Below are 17960 nucleotides of genomic sequence, written 5' to 3' on the forward strand. Positions count from 1 at the left end.
TTTAGATTATAACTAAAGCAAAATCTTAGAGAAAGAAAAATCTCCCTAAAGTTTAAAGTTTAAATGGTTCTACAAATCTTAGCCGTCCTCACTAATAGCTCAGAAACAACCCCTAAGAAAAGGAGAGGCTGATGAGAGATAGCATATTAGGCTTCTCATTTCAGCAAGTTTTTCCTGTCCATATATTGGCATTCAAGTATAGTTTCACTTGAAAAAATAAAATGGATATTTACAAGTCAAATCATCTGATTTTCATGTTAGAACTATTGCACAAAATGGTATCTACCAAGGGCACTCGAAAGTTCTTTATACAAAGAGATGATTGATTGAGATAGATTCCTTCAAAGCTTTGATTTTATAGACTATTTTGCAGAAAGTGAATTTTCTGAAGTATGAACTATATGCATATTAACAGCAACACATTCCAAAGTCAAATATGTTTTTATACTCATCTTTTGAATGTAATCCCTCACCTTGGTTTCTATACATTAGTAAGTATTAAAATTCTAATTCTTTATGTCTAGTTCTATCTGTTAGAATTATCAGTGCATTCATTAAGTTTATAATAAAACAGTAGGTGCAGCTTGATGAGTGCATTCATTTTTTAGATTTACTTATTTATTTTGAAAGTCAGAGTTAAAGAGATCAGGAGAGACACAGAGAGAAATCTTCTGTCTGCTGGTTCACTTCCCAGATGATTATAAGTCCCATCATTGGACCAGGTGAAAGCCAGGAGCTGGAGCCTCATCCAGCTACCCTGCATGAGGGGCAGAGAATCAAATACTTGGTCCATCTTCCACTGCTTTGCCCACACTGTTATCAGGGAGCTGGATCAGAGGTGAAGCACCTGGAACAGAAAGCGGTATCTATGTGGGATGGTAAAATCACAGGCAGCAGTTTTACCTGCTATGCCACAAAGCTGGCCCCAAGTATATTCAGTTTCTTTCTCTTTAAAAAAAAATTCAATCTTTAGCATGCTGTTTTTTTTTAATGGGTAGATGGATTTTTTTTTTGACAGGCAGAGTGGACAGTGAGAGAGAGACAGAGAGAAAGGTCTTCCTTTTCTGTTGGTTCAATGGCCGCTGTGGCCGGCGCACTGCGCTGATCTGAAGCCAGGAGTCAGGTGCTTCTCCTGGTCTCCCATGCAGGTGCAGGGCCCAAGGACTTGGGCCATCCTCCACTGCCTTCTCAGGCCACAGCAGAGAGCTGGACTGGAAGAGGGGCAACTGGGACAGAATCCGGTGCCCCGACCAGGACTAGAACCTGGTGTGCCAGTGCCGCAGGTGGAGGATTAGCCTATTGAGCCATGGCACCAGCCTATCATGCTGTTTTGAGACTTGATTTTTCTTAAGAGTTATTTATTAATTTGAGAGGCTGAGTTACAGAGAGAAGGCAAGAGAGACTGAGAGGTCTTCCATCCACTGATTCACTCTCCAAAGGCTATGATGGCCAGAACTAGGCCAATCTGAAGCCAGGAGCCAAGAACTTCTTCTGGGTCTCCAATGTGGGTGCTGGGGTCCAAGCACTTGTGCCAACCTCCATTGACTTTCCAGGCCTTGGACCAGAGAGCTGGATTGGAAGAGGAGCAGCCAAGACATGAGCCAGTGCCCATATGGGGATGATGGCATCACAGGTGGAGATTTAATCTACTGTGCCATAGTGCCAGACCCATGTATTGAATTTCTAAAATTTCAAACTTACAGTACTTATTAAGCCTCAGAAAATATTATTACATTTTACTTTATCATCAAAAGCTAGATATGTTTGCTTTTCTAATCAGAGTATTTGATTTGTTCAGTGTTACTAATATACAACATATTTTAAGGCATAATTTAAATATATTTTCAAATGTATTTACCTGCCAATGAATAATTGCATAACTGTCAAACTACAGTTTTCACCTTATTTCCAAAAATGGTATGAATTTTTAATGGAGTACTTTGATGAATTTGAAGATACCATGCTGAATTTAAATGAGAATGAGATACAAAATCAGAGAAATCATGATATTTCTCATCATTATTGCAACCCATAGTATAATATTCAACTCTTATCAAATTTGATTATTTTCTGTCTGTAAGTGGGCTAGTTGGCTCAGAGTTGAGGAGTTGAGGTTTGAGCTTGTACTACTGAATATAAATGTGTGGAATGGATACCATTTCAGGCTCAAGTGTTCAGATGGTATGGGAACTTCTAGCATACTTATAAGGTTTGATTTTCCAACTGTTAACATTTTCCAATTGTAATGGTTTCTCTCTAGTTAAGTTAATAGTTATGCTCCATCAAAATTTGTGAAATACTGAAATTCTATGTTCCCTTGACAGGAATAAGAATGCTGGGAGTTATGTAACTCCACAACAATTATTTTTACTATAAATATATTTGAAATATGCAGCCCTATGCATGTATTGTCTATTTGAAATGGTTTTATTCTGTTGTGTGTATCTCACTAACTAAAGTTAGTTTTAAAGATAACAGTGCAACACAGGGCATTATTTTTGCTTTATTCTCTATCATCTACACATCAAAGTAATGGTGAAGAAAGTCAGTATTACTGTTCAGACACTGCTTTATTTGTCTTCAGAGAAGTTATCAAAGTGCTCTGGAGGTTTCTCTCTAAGAAAGGAAAAACAATTTATAAACTATTATATTTATGAAAACTGAAGTGTTCTCTCTATCCAACTTTTTGCTGATTTTAAGTTATGTGTATATCATTATACTGCTGGTATCAAAGAGAAAACACTTTCAATAACCCATCTAATTTGGCTAATCTCTATAAAAGTGATGCAAATATTTTACAAGATTATTTCAGAAGCAAAAGAAGAGTGAACATGTAAGCAAATGGGTATGCAACTTTCTCTGTTGCATAAGACTGCTTGAATTCCATGAGCTGCCTCATACTAGTTCCAGCAAAAGGGCAGTGCTCAGACGCCAGGCTCAATGTACTCTGACAAAGCTGTCAGGATAATAATATATAGCCGGCCGGCTAATAGATTTTTATAATGCCCTTCAAAAAGCTTGCAGACACCATTTTGTCCTCATGTGGAAAATGAAATATATGAAAATGAAGGATAATTATGTATGTGTGGATTATCCATGAGAACAACTGTAAAGTTTATTATCTGAGGCTGGTGCCGCGGCTCACTAGGCTAATCCTCCACCTTGTGGCACTGGCACACTGGGTTCTAGTCCCAGTCGGGGCGCCGGATTCTGTCCCGGTTGCCCCTCTTCCAGGCCAGCTCTCTGCTGTGGCCCGGGAAGGCAGTGGAAGATGGCCCAAGTACTTGGGCCCTGCACCCCATGGGAGACCAGGATAAGCACCTGGCTCCTGCCATCAGATCAGCGCGGTGCACCGGCCACAGCGCACTGGCCACGGCAGCCATTGGAGGGTGAACCAACGGCAAAAGGAAGACCTTTCTCTCTGTCTCTCTGTCTCACTGTCCATTCTGCCTGTCAAAAAATAAAAAAAAAAAACTTTATTATCTGAAATCACAATAAGCAGAGTTTTCCTCATTTGGACTGTTTTGCATCGGCTTTCTTTCCCTGTTAGTGTGCTAAATCAGTGTGCATATGGTAGACTTCCATGTCTTCTCTTGTCAAATGAAGGCTGCTTTACATTGGCACTTTTCTACATAGGATTTCAGATGTTTAAGTGTACATTAAGGTAGTTGTGGGGATCTGTGTGTTTGGGTCAGAATTGGAAAGAAGTTAATTAGTATAGGGCATGTAACTAAAATGTTAGCATCATTGACATTAGTAGTATTGCTAAGTATTGTCTTTGAGTCTTATTGTTCCTCATTTTATTCTTGTTGGCTTTGGCTGCTTTGAAAATTTACAGGATGAAACTACAGATTGTTGCAACTGAAGGTTTAGGTATTTTGTATTTCATCATAAATTGTATGTGTGTTATCATTACTTGTATTTCTGTTGCTTTGTGTTTAAATACAACCAAATTTCACATAAAAGAGACAACTGGCAATAAATGCATATCATCACAGACAGTAATTCAAAAAGTGAGGTTGGCACCCTGAATTTATTGGTAATCACTAACAAATATTTGTGAGAAAAAGGAAGATCAACATGTTTAATTTCCAACCAATGAGGTCTCTGATTTAAAAGTCCTTTGGCACCTGGCACAGAGCCACAGCAGGTAAAACTGCCACCGTGGTGCTGGAATCGCATATGTGTGCTGGTGTGAGTCCCGAATGCTCCATTTCTCATCCAGCTCCCTGCTAATATGCCTGGGAAAGCAGTGGAAGATGGCTCAACTATTTGGGCCCCTGCAGCCTTATGGGTTAACTGGAAGAAATTCCTGGCTCCTGGTTTCAGACAGCCCAGCTCTGGCCACTGTGGCCATTTAGGGAGTGAACTAGAGGATGAAAGATCTCTATCTCTCCCTCTCCATTTGTAACTTTGCCGTTCAAATAAATAAATAGATCTTTAAAAATAAAAAGTCCAAACTTTAACAACTGCAGATGTGATATGTTATTTCATTTAGTCATAATGTACAACCTTAGAACAGTATGTTAAGACTCACTTTGAATACTGGGTAGTACAAAAACAACATGGGATTCATAGGAGGTTGCTTAGCATTTACATACAAGGGAATATTGAGATTGTGGAAAATGGGATTAAAAGACATGTACTTTGTGCAAAAATATTTAACTCCAAGCATAAATTTTATAGTATGTATTTTCTATTAATTTTTAACTAATATCACCCATATCTCATAATGAAAACACAGTATTACTTTTTTCCTGTATGAGAACATTCTATGAGCATCAGTTATATGATTTCATGATTTTTTTAAATTTTTTTATTTATTTGACAGAGTTAGATAGTGAGAGAGAGAGACAGAGAGAAAGGTCTTCCTTCCGTTGGTTCACCCCCTCAAATGGCCGCTATGGTTTGCTCTGTGCCTATCCAAAGCCAGGAGCCAGGTGCTTCCTCCAGGTCTCCCATATGGGTGCAGGGGTCCATGTACTTGGCCCATCCTCCACTGCCTTCCCGGGCCACAGCAGAGAGCTGGACTGAAAGAGGAGCAACTGGGACTAGAACCCGGTGCCCATATGGGATGCTGATGCCACAGGTGAAGGATTAACCAAGTGAGCCATGGTGCCAGCTCCATGAATATCCACCAGTGTATTTATACCCATTTTAATGAAGAATGATTACTTCACTTTTTCCACATGTCAGACATGTCCAAGGAACAGAGCAGGACAAATGACTGGATCTATTTTTCAGCCCATTTCTATCATTTAGTCTTGCGCATTCATTTTATAATTTCATTGCCTTACCAGAAACAAAGGCCAGTTGTCCAAAATCCCACCTCATTGTCATCTTTTTTCTGGATTCTCTTAAGTTGTCCTTTTATATTTTAATCTATACTCTGAAAATCCTTCAGAAACACAATTTTAAAGCAAAACTATTATGAGTTCAAGTTAAACAGACTTGATTGGAAGACAATGTGTATGCTACTGAGAGGGTACCTTCCAGGCCATCGTTCTCGTGTAGTGGATGAAGCCACCCTCTGCAGTACTGGCATTCCATGTGGGCACTGGTTCAAGTCTTGGCTGCTACACTTCTGATCCTCCTGTCTGCTGTGGCCTGGGAAAGTAGTGGAGGATAGTCCAGGTCCTTGGTCCCCTGCACCTGTGTGGGAGACCTGGAGGAAGCTCCTGGCTCCTGGCTTTAGGTGGGTGCAGTTCTGGCCATTGCAGCCAATTGAGGAGTGAACCAGTGGATGGAAGACCTCTCTCTGTCTGCCTCACCTTCACCTTCTGTGTAACTCTTTCAAATAAATAAATGAATATTCTTAAAAAAAATGTAGTGTACCCTAATACTGTGTGGAACATAATCAAACTAAAATTTATGTTGTTTATTGAAATTCAAATTTAGCTGACTGCCATCTTTCTTTCTAAATCTGACCACTTTATTCAAATAACATATGAAAGCTTATCACATTAACTAATGAAATGATGATAAACTGCTGCCTATACTGTATAATTATGGTTATTCTCCCCTTATAACATAAAATAAGGAAACTCCTATATATGTCAAGTAAGTTGAATCACATTTTGAAAACTCCAACCAATGAGTCAGAGAAAGATTTCACAATCAAAATTTCTGGTCCAAACTTACTGGCATACTCGAAACATCTAAAGAAAAAAAATGTTTCCCATACCTATTCAAAGTGGAAATAAGCAAAAAATATTTTTAAATTTCTTTTGTGAAACTAACATTACATCAATTATGAGGCAAGTGGACCAGGATTTGAAATAATTTTTAAAAGCACCCCTTTCATAAACAGAGATACAAATGTTCTAAACAAAGTATTATGATAAATAAATCATGTATGAAAACATAATAGATACATTGCAAGCAAGAGATAATAAAAAACAAGATTTATTAAGATTACAAAACAAGGCCGGTGCTGTGGCTCACTTGGCTAATCCTCAGTCTGTGGCTCTAGCACCCCAGGTTCTAGTCCCAGTTGGGGCACCAGGTTCTGTCCCGGTTGCTCCTCTTCCAGTCCAGCTCTCTGCTGTGGCCCAGAAAGGCAGTGGAGGATGGCCCAAGTGCTTGGGCCCTGCCTCCACATGGGAGACCAGGAGGAAGCACCTGGCTTCTGGCTTCAAATTGTCGCAGCACACTGGCTGTAGTGGCCATTTGGGGGGTGAACCAATGGAAAGGATGACCTTTCTGTCTCTCTCTCTCGCTGTCTAACTCTGCCTGTAAAAAAAAAAAAAAAAAAAAAAAAAAAAAAAAAAAAAACTTACCAAAAAATCATGCAGGCAGGTAAAAAATACAAAAGGAAATCACAAGATCAGTTAGATTGCATGTTGAAAAACATTTAATAAAATTTGGCATTTAGTGAAAAAATACTTGCTATCAGTGACTTCCTCAATCTGATCAAGACCAAAGGGAATCTACAACAAACAACGCAGCTAATACAGGATCACTGCAAGCTTTCTTCCTGGAAGTAAGCCTGAATCAGGAGGCTGCCACTATTTATCTTCAACTTCCTACTGGAGGGTCGTCAGGGGAATAAATTGGCAAAAAGTAAATTAAAGGTGTAAAGATACTTTCTAAGGAGTGAAATTGTCACATAGGATAACACTTACATAGATATAATTCATAAAATCTAAAAAAATACAAATAATAAACAATTTAAGGATATTACCAGAAAGATTTCCATGAATTACTAAGTACCAACAAAAGATAAATAGAAAATAATATTAAAGGACAAGAAACAGAGTAGGAAACAAATACCTACAAGAGAGATAAAAGAAAAAAAGGATTAATTATGTAATAATTATAAAGATTCTTAAAATAAATATTAAAAACATCACAAATGAAACCACAGAGAATATGAAGGAAAGGAAAGGGCCCAGAAGCCAATAAATAGCCATTACTCTCTAACTCACCTTAAGCAGGTAGGATTCTCCCAGGAAGACCCATGGGGAAACAAGAGGAGTCTCAGGAGGAGGCAGGATCTTGCTGGTGAAAGGACACAGCCCTAAAGGAGGACCAAAGCACCAGAATCCAGGTTACACCTCTCTACATATCTGGAGTGGCCTGAAGTTGCATCTCTGCTATGGAGGATGCTGATTTGTTCTATCTTTTGTGTCGCCCATGCTGACTGCTGTGCAAGCCATCCAATCAGGCCTGGTGGTGTAAACACTAGGTAATCTTGCAGGAATTTGACACCATAGTAGTCCAGTTCCACCTCTGAGAGGTCCAAGGAGCATGTTCTGCTGCTGGGAAACTCTGAAGTAAAGGAAACATCCACTGTGCTCTGACTGTTCACTGCAGGACACCACCTGTTTCTGATTCCTAGAAATGGTGAGTGTGTGGGGTCAGGAGTCCAGAGTAGGGGAAGGTGGACCTGGTGAACATGAAGACAGGACACAGGGCTCCCAGAGGTCATCTCTGCAATCTGTGGGGCCTATCCCATGGCTGGCACAGTGCTTCCCTGGGCCCCCCCGGCCCTCAACGTGGGGCCTGGATGGCACCCAGAACCCCATGAGTCCTGGCCCTTACCTGCTCTCAGAGACTTCTGGGCCCCAGAGCCATCTGTGTGATTGCAGCCCTGCGTCTCCCTGATTGTGCAGTGGGGACTGGAGTGGTCACCAGGGAGAGGCCGGGCTGTGTGTATGGGGTTCCTGCAGGGCAGGAGCTGTCATTTATGGGGTCTTCAGTTCCTCTATTCTTCCCAGCTTCTTGATCTCTTTATGGATTCTGCAAAGTAATCTTTTATCAGTTTCATAGTTTGCCAATATTTTCAACCATTCCTTCAGTTTCCTCTTCACTGTGCTGAATGTTACTTTTGCAGTGCAAAAGCTTCTTAATTTGAAGTAATCCCATTTGCCAATTTTGGCTTTGACTATCTGTGCTTCTGGGGACTTTTCCAAGAAGTATTTCCTTATGCCAATGTCCTGCAGAGTTTCCCCAATATTCTCTAGTAATTGGAGGGAATCTGGTTGTATATTTGTGTCTTTGATCCATTTTAAGTGGATTTTTGTGTAAGCTGTAAAGGAGGGGTTTAACTTCATACTTCTGCACATGGAGATCCAGTTTTTCCAGCACCATCTGTTGAAGAGACTGCGCTGGCTCCAGGGTAGCTCCTTTGCCAACAATTAGTTGGTTGTAGATGCATGGATTGGTTTCTGGAGTTTCTGTTATTGGTCTACACTTCTATTTTTTGTCAGTACCAAGCTGTTTTGATTATAATTACCCTGTAATATATCTTAAAATATGGTATTGTGATGTGTTCAGCTTTGTTTTTGTTGTATAAGATTGATTTAGGTATTTGGGGTCTCTGTTCTTCTATGAGCTTTAGCATCCTTTTTTTCTAGATCTAGGAAGAATGTCATTGGTATTTTGATTGGGATCACATTGAATCTGTAAATTGATTTTGGTAGTATGGACATCTTGGTGATACTAATTCTTCCAGTCCCTGAACATAAGTATTTCTGTGAGACTGTCAAGAAAACTTGAGAAAAGTTCCACTTTATTGCACACAAATTAATCAGTTTTTAAGGGATCATATAAATCCATTTTTGCATTGACATTTAATAAATAATGAAAGACTTTCTCTGAGGCTTTTAGTAAAGAATTAAAAAATTGATTTTATTATTTGATGTCTTTAATTTTCCATTCAAATGTTGTTTTTAGCCACTGTCTATATTCCCACTAAACTAGGATTTTTTTTCTTTTTATTTGTTAAACTTGTTCCTTGAATCATTATGCCTTTTTACCATAGTGTAAATTTAAAATGTTATCTCAGAAGCTGAAAAAAAGACAAAGAAAGAATAGGGTGGAGCAGAAGGAGGATGAGTTTATAATTGTGTTCTTAGAATTGTATCTATAATCCATATTGAATCTGTTAAACACTAATTAAAATTAAAATAAAAAATATCAATTTGACTAATATTTAAAATAAAATGATGAAACACTGTAGATATCATCAAATTTTGATTATCAATCTTATGAGATTTGAAAGAAATCCTATTTTCTCACCTTAAAATATCCCAAAGTATTAGAATTCAGTATTAAATAACTCTGCTGAGAATTCTAGTTTAATACACTTCATTAGGTGGTAACACCATGGGCACTGAAAAACAAAGTCTTTATCATTTTTGATAAAACAGAGCCTTTAAAACATCATCACTGAAAACATTAAGAGACCTAAAATGTAGCATTCTTTTTTTTCTTCAATTCTTTTTTTTCCCATTCTTTTTTTTTTTTTTTTTTTGACAGGCAGAGTGGATAGTGAGAGAGAGAGAGAGAGAGAGACAGAGAGAAAGGTCTTCCTTTGCCGTTGGTTCACCCTCCAATGGCCGCTGCGGCTGGCTGTTGCAGCTGGCGCACCACACTAATCCGAAGCCAGGAGCCAGGTGCTTCTCCTGGTCTCCCATGGGGTGCAGGGCCCAAGCACTTGGGCCATCCTCCACTGCACTCCTTGGCCACAGCAGAGAGCTGGCCTGGAAGAGGGGCAACTGGGACAGAATCCGGTGCCCCGACCGGGACTAGAATCCAGTGTACTGGTGTCACCAGGTTGGAGGATTAGCCTGTTGAGCCATGGCGCCGGCCAAAATACAGCATTCTTAAAACCCAAGTGACTTACTCCCATTCAAGGTTTTCAGATATGCAGGGATACTTCTTATGCCAAGCAAATAACCAAATAATTTTTAAACATATATAGGAAATAACTTATATAACTTATTTTGGCAAATAGATGAGGCTATTTGTTTTACATTTCAAGTAGTAAACATACTAGAAAAATGTCAACTTATAAGTATACAAAGAAGTTTTTGACTGTAACAAAATAACAATTGCTGATTTTCCAATCTTAATTTTCCACAAATTTTATCCTGTAACTCCAGAGTGAGTACTATAATGACAGAACAGTGGCTGATGTATTGAGAATGTATTGAGATACCTAATTCTATGTAGTGTTATCACTGCTACAATTTACCTATGTGATCTTGAACAACCTATTTTACTTCTCTGGATCTTAGCAATTAGGATCCTCATGTGAAAAACGAAGTTTGTATAAGGTAGGTTGTATTCAAGTAGACTGCAGGTATCTCTCATGTAAGGAACAAAGCTTCTGTCAAAGCATTCTCAGTTGAGGACACACTCTTCCTGCCATGGGGTGCAGCAGCAGAAGCTGATTAGAGATAAGGAACTGATTAGAAATAGTAAATGACCTTTGATAAAGAAGAACATTGAGTTCTCACAGAACTGTGGCTCCCACAAGGACATGCAGCTACTTTCCCAGGCTTGCTTATCCAGTAAACCAAGACAGGGAGAACCCCAATGATGTCTTCACAATCATATTCTGAGGATTATCAAGTAATGTTACAAGTAATGTTAGAATATGCACATATTCTATACAAATAGCTAATGTAATCTTTTTCAATGGAGGAAGCACACTGGGGCTGCATAGGGAGCATTCCAGCAGTGCTCCTCAGAGGCAAAGTTTCTGTGTCCTGTCTCTCCTTTCACTTGCAACACACTCACAGCACCTGGCACCCAAAGAGGGACCCTTGGCAAGAAGGGCAAAGGACAAATCATCATGCCCAGCAAGGGTTACAGATTTCTCTCTTCATCTCAAGATCCTGGTGAGTAATAAGCATGGGGAACTCTCTGTCCCCAGCACAACACAAAGATAAGATTGAACCACATTATCTCCTCAACAAAGACCTGGATCAGAAGTCAAGCAGCTAGGACTCGAACTGGTGCCCATATGGGATACTGACCCAACACTGCAGTTGGTGGCTTTACCTGCTATACACAGTGCCAGCCCTGCAAAATTCTTATACAGTGGGCATATTGGATAGAATTGGAGAAAGATATGAGATGGTGCCATGGGATTCAAAAACTCTAGTTAAAATCTTGGTTACTCCAGAGCAGGACACTGTTTGGGAATATAGAGATTTGGCTTCCATACAAGCCATAGATAATTTACATAACAATATCCCTATTAATTTGGAACAGTTGCTAGGAGAGGGAGCCTTTTCAGATCTTGGTCAGCAAAGTTGATTATTTTTGAAGGGAGGCTTATGTGCACATTTCTAATATTGCATTAGAAGCTTGGAAAAAGATTGCTGATGTTAAAGACCCTTCTACTTCCTTTTCTATAGTTTGCCAGGGACCTACTGAAGGCTATATGCCCTTTGTGGATAGGCTAGAGAAAGCTTTTGGGCAGCATTAGATCATCAAGAAGCAGAAAAAGCATTATTAAAACAAATGTCTTGGGGGCCAGCGCCATGGTTCACTTGGTTAATCCTCTGCCTGTGGCACCGGCATCCCATGTGGGCACCGGGTTCTAGTCCTGGTTGCTCCTCTTCCAGTCCACTTTCTGCTATGGCCCAGGAGGGCAGTGGAGGATGGCCCAAGTGTTTGGGCCCTTGCACCTGCATGGAAGACCAGGAGGAAGCACCTGGCTCCTGGCTTCAGATCGGCACAGTGCCAGTCATAGTGGCCATTTGGGGAGTGAACCAACAGAAGGAAGACCTTTCTCTCTGTCTCTCTCTATCACTGCCTATAACTCTACCTCTCAAAAAAAGTCTTATGAAAATTCAAATCAAGGCTGCAAAAATATATTAAACACAGTCCACACTAAGCCTGAAACTACCACAGCAGAAATGACCAAATTGTGTCAAACTGTAGGGACTGAAACTTATAAAATAACTTACTGGCTTCTGCCCTTAAAGCTCCTGAAAAAAATGCTTTGGCTGTGGGAAACAAGGTCATCTTTTTCTTTTTAAAGACCTATTTTATTTATTTGAAAGACAGAGTTACAGAGACAAATGAAGACAGAAAGAGAGGTCTTTCATCTGCTGGTTCACTCCCCAGATGGCTGCAACAGTAGGAGCTGCACCGGGCCACAGCAGAGAGCTGGACTGGAAGAGGAGCAACCAGGACAGAAGTGAAGCAGCCAGGTCATGAATCAGCACTCATTAGGGATGCTCACACTTCAGGTGGCAGTGAAACCTTTTATGCCACAGCACTGACTCTGTTTTATTTATTTAGAATTGCTTAATTTTATTATTCTTTTATCAATCATTTCTTTTGTTCAATTTTTGATATATATTGTTCTCATTTTCATTCATTTTTATCTAGTATATATTCCCATTTAGTTTCATAAAATTTAACATAAGAATGATTTAGGAGTGTGCGTTGTTTCTGTAACTTTTCAATTTTAATGAAACTTTAAGAAATTATAAAATAGAATCAAGTGTTCTTAGATACTCATTACTCAGATTTACAAGTTAATCCCTGAAATTGCTTGTTCTCTCTACATGCACATCACACACAAACACATACTATACTTGTTGTATCTCTATTGTTTGGAAGTGAATTGCAAACTTTTTGCCACTTTTCCCTTAAACAGTTCACTATATAACATTTTCTAAGAACAAGAGTATTCTCTTAATTCATAATACAGTAATTAAGAAACTATAACAGTTTGATAATAGTGTTACATATCTCCAAACTCTATATTTGAGTTATCCACTCATCCCAGTAATGTCCTTTACAGCAGTTTACTCTCTTCTATGTACCACTCCTATTCCTGTTTAGCATCACACATTGAATTCATTTACCATATATCTAACATTTTTCAACCGGAAGAATTGTTGTCTTTCTTTTTCTTTCATTAACTGGATAAGCTAGTTAACTTTGATTTGCCTTGTGATTCTCTACACCACATTCAGGTTGTGATTTTTGTGGCAGAACCACCCCAGAAGTGATATTGTGTCCTTCTCAGCACATTGGGTCAGGAGATACATGATGCTGACTTGCTCTATCTTTGGAGATGTTAATTTCATAATTTCTTAAGGTGATATCTACCATGTTTCTCTACTGTGAAATTGGTAGTTGTCTATTTGTAATAAATTGTGGTGAGATACTTTGAAATAGTAATTAAATTAGGAAAATTTCATCCACCCATTTTAGTATTTATTGATAATTATTGTCTGGCTCTGTTATTACTCAGATGTTTTCTAAATGGTTGTTTTTACAATTGCCATTATTTTGTTTTAATTAGTTGTTATTTTAATTTATTTTTTAATTTTATTTTTTAAAAGATTGATTTACTTTATCCAAAAGGCACAGTTACAGAGAGAGAGATAGGGGGAGAGTAAGAGGAGTCTTCCAACTGCTGGTTCACTCTTCAAATGGCCACAAAAGCCAGAGCTGAGTGAGGCCATAACCAGAAGCCAGGAGCCTCATGTGGGTCTGTCACATGAGTGCAGGGGCCCAGGTACATGGCCATTCCACTGCATTCCTAGGCACATCATTAGGGAGTTTGATTAGAAGTGGAGCAGCCAAGATTCTCATCTGTACCCATATGGGATGCTGGCATTGCAGACAGCAGTTTCACCTGAAAACAGTGGTAGTCCTACTTTAATAAAAGTGTTCACTTCTCCCACACCTATTTATCCACTTTTATAACAAGAGGAGCTCATAGAATTTTATTTTACTTAACAAATTAAAATGTGCTACTATTTAGATACTCAACCCCTGTATTTGACCTGTGGTAGCCATTCAAGCTGCTTTCTGTATCCTTTTGAATTCTCTCCATTAATCTAATCATTTCCATTTTATTGGCATGATGAAATGTTCCAATGTCATTTCTAAATACTAGTCTCTTTCTTCAGTCTGGAAGAAACCATTGCACTATAAACCTGTTTCCTTGCAATGAATAATACCCAGAAAATAATATGTAAGTGAAAGGATTACAGCACTTATTTAGTTTAAATCATATTTTAATCTTAATCTTATAATTCCATCAATTCTAGCATATATAAACATATAGTTTTAGGATGCTAATCCATACTGCAGTAAAAATCAACCATAGTAGAACTCATTATCTATTCACAGTTTTATCTGTCTTTAAACTGAGGTATCATAATCAAAATAATGTATACAAGTTTACTTGGATATGTTTTACCCCATTCAGTATGGTTGTTTTTCATTGAAGTTCATTTAAGTTTGTTCCTGTTTTATACTCTCTGACATTATCACTCGATTCCTGTTTGATTGCGTGTGTAATACAGCAAGACGTTTGTAAAAGTTAAATAGTACAAAAATGTCAATTATAACAGTTATCACTCTACTCCCACAGTTCTTGTAGGTGTGTGTTAGGGGAGAAGATGTGTACCCTAAAAATTCATAATTTGAAGAAGCTAAACCCTAGTACCTTAGAATATAAATTTATTTGGAAATTGGACCATTAAAGAAATAACTGATATACAGTGAGCCTTTTGGGATGAACTCTTATCCAAGGACTGATGTTCTTACAAAAGAAAGATATTTGGACAAAAGGAACAGGTATGTTCACACACAAAGGAAAGAACAGGTGAACATACAGCAAGAATGTGACCATCTTCAAATCAAAGAAGGAGGCATTGGAAGGAACCATACCTGTTGATACTTTCATCTTGGAATTCTAACTTCCAGTGCTATGAACAAACAGATTTATATTATGTAAGCCAGCCAGTGTGCACTTTTATGATTTGCCTATACAACAACAGTAAAGATGTTACTTCTTCCTGGGTCACAATATGTGCTTGCAACCAAGTACATCTAGTTGCAACAGAACAGTTCTAGTGGGCCAGGAAGTGAATGATCATCCCTTTTTGAAGATTCCACTCCTTATGATGCTTGGGTTTTCAGAGGAAAGCTAGTCTCTTGGACACTGGACTGTAAATTACTTCTGGTAAGAGGATCCCAAAATGACTAAATGGTTTCATATGGTGAGTTTCATTGGGGTCCAAATAAGATGTGCTGATTCCAAATGTCAGTATCTCACTCGTTACCAATAATCCCCATAAATTTCACATGAAAAAACATAGAAGGTTGAGAATTCAACTGGCATCCTAATTCAGCAACCTGAATAATTGTGTGTGTGTGTTTAGCAATTTCAATCCAGTGACTACAGGAAATGGGAGACTCTTCTAGAATTTTCAAGAAAATGTTCTGTTTCTCAAACTGTGGCTTGAGCTGAGTTTAGAGTATGAAATTGTCAATGTTTGTTTTATATTTTAAAGATTTGTTTATTTATTTGAAAGAGTTAGAGAGAGGCAGAGGCAGAGAAAAAGAGAGAGAGAGAGAGAGAGAGAGAGAGAGAGAGAGAGAAGGTCTTCCCTCTCCTGGTTCACTCCCAAATGGTCACAATAGCAGGAGCAGAGCCAATCCAAAGACAGGAGCCAAGGGCTTCTTCCAGGTCTCCCATGCGGGTAAAGGGACTTGGTCCATCTTCTACAGATTTCCCAGCCTATAGCAGAGAGCTGGATTGGAAGTAGAGCAGCTGGGACTCGAACTGACACCCATGCGGGACGCTGGCACTACAGGCAGTGACTTTACTCGCTGTGCCATAGCCCCAGCCCCTGTCAATATTTTTTGTATGTCCTCAAGAGGCAAATGAATCCACCCATACAATAGTCCATATGAATGATCATTATGGCCATAATCAAACATAGCAACTATTTGGCTCCCAAGTCATGTGTTTTACTTGCCACTACATCATAACTTGTTTTACTTTTATGTCACTACAGGTCACGGACTTCTAATAACAATATCTCATTGTCACAGACTCTGCACTATAGTTAAATCCAAAGGATTAGTAAAAAGAATAGAAAAGGTCTTTGCAACAAAGAATTAACAGATGGCTAAAATGCAGGGCCAAACTAATCCCCATACTCCATCTATACAGGCCTATTTCCTTGGATGAATTCTGTCACAATCAGTAACTATTGAAGAGAGAGAAAACACTAGTAATTTGAACTGAGAAAGTATAATATAAAAATTATCTGTAATACAAATACAGTTACAAACAATTGGTAACTAATAAAGACAGGGCATTTAAATGTCATTAGTATAGCAGATATAAGGATGACTGAGGTAGAATACCCAAGAAAGAGTCTTCCCCAGGGTCAAGGTTCCTATTTGTTCATATCTGTTGGTTAGGGCATAGCTGTGACTCACTGGCAGAATTGTTATGATGAAGGCTCAGACTAACATGAGCCAAGTAAGGCATGTAGGGTACAAAACAGGAAGAGGCCCTCATTCTTATATGTCAACTCTACCACTTCTGTGAGAATGAATGCCTTAGATTTTACATCTAAGTCTGGCATTATCTTTATATTCTCTTTAAGTGAAAATTACATGGACTCTTTTTCACTGGAAACCTATATTTGTGCTTCTCACTTTATAAATGATTATGGCAAATCACTCATTCATTTTAATCAAAATACAGTGGCTAGTGCTGTGGGGCAGAAGGTTAAACTGCTCTCTGTGATGCCAGTATCCCATCTGAGCTCAGGCTGAGTCTTGGCTGTTCCACTTCCAATCCATTTCACTCCTATGGAAGGTGGCCCAAGTACTTGGGACCCTGCCATCCATGTGGGAAATTCAGATAGAGTTCCAGGCTCTTGATTTCACCCTGACCCAGTAGAGGCTTTGTGGTCATTCGGGGAGTGAAGCAACAAATTGAAGATCACTCTCCCTCTTCCTCCTTATTTTCAAGAAAATAAAATGAATCATTAAAAAAGACAATTAAAATAAATACCTTAATGAGTTCATCCCTTTTCAAATTTCAGTGACTTGATCAGCTCTTGTCCTGATGGTTGATGTACAATGTAATACTTTATCCATTTTAGTATTTTTTGTTCTAGTACCATTGGTTGAACTCTGTAATTAACACACAATTATTGTTAGGTGTTTAAATTTTAACTGAAAAGTGATCCCTGTTAGGAATTTGGAAAACATTATGCTGAGTGTAATAAGCCAATCCCAAAGGGACAAATACCACTTGTTCTCCTTGATAGGTGACAACTAACTGAGCACCAAAAAGGAAACCTGTTAAAGTGAAATGAACACTAGGAGAAATGGTGACTTGATCAGCCCTCACCCTGACTGTTGATGAGCAACTTGATATGTTATCCCTCTTAGTATTTTTTTTGTTTGTTCTACTTAATACTTTTGGTTGAATACTGTAATCAATACACAATTCTTCTTAAGTGCTGAAACTTAACTGAAAAGTGATCACTGTTAAATGTAAGAGTGGGGATAAGAGAGGGAAGAGATGTGCAATTTGGGACATGCTCAAGCTGACTTACCTCAAACGGTAGAGTTAGAAACATACCAGGGGATTCCAATTCAATCCCATCAAGGTGGCATGTACCAATGCCATCTCACTAGTCCCAGTGATCAATTTCTGTTCACAATTGATCATAACAATAGGACTAAGAACCAAAGGGATCACAGAAACAAGACTAGTGTCTGCAAATACTAGCTGATAGAATAAAAAAAGGGAGAGAATGATCCAACATGGGAAGTGAGATACACAGCAGACCCATAGAATGGCAGATGTCCTAAACAACACTCTGGCCTCAGAATCAGCCCTTAAGGCATTTGGATCTGGCTGAAAAGCCCATGAGAGTATT

General features: G+C 38.8%; 1 long non-coding RNA gene across 3 annotated transcripts in view; it reads right to left on the bottom strand.

Annotated features, from left to right (window-relative positions):
- Nucleotides 1-433: 433 nt before the first annotated feature.
- Nucleotides 434-17960, bottom strand: part of LOC138848323 (uncharacterized) — a 51568-nt gene continuing 34041 nt past the window's right edge. Inside the window, exons 2-6 of one of the 3 annotated variants that reach the window (XR_011386113.1) lie at nt 17084-17205; nt 14938-14975; nt 8044-10675; nt 7428-7519; nt 436-847 (exon numbers count right to left, since the gene is read on the bottom strand). This is a non-coding gene — a long non-coding RNA (uncharacterized lncRNA). Of the gene's footprint in view, nt 848-7427; nt 7520-8043; nt 14976-17083; nt 17206-17960 lie in introns of all 3 variants that reach the window. The other 2 variants (XR_011386112.1, XR_011386114.1) reach the window with 2 other exon arrangements.

Source organism: Oryctolagus cuniculus, unplaced genomic scaffold, assembly GCF_964237555.1.
Source record: "Oryctolagus cuniculus unplaced genomic scaffold, mOryCun1.1 SCAFFOLD_69, whole genome shotgun sequence".
NCBI classification, from domain to species: Eukaryota; Metazoa; Chordata; class Mammalia; order Lagomorpha; family Leporidae; genus Oryctolagus; species Oryctolagus cuniculus.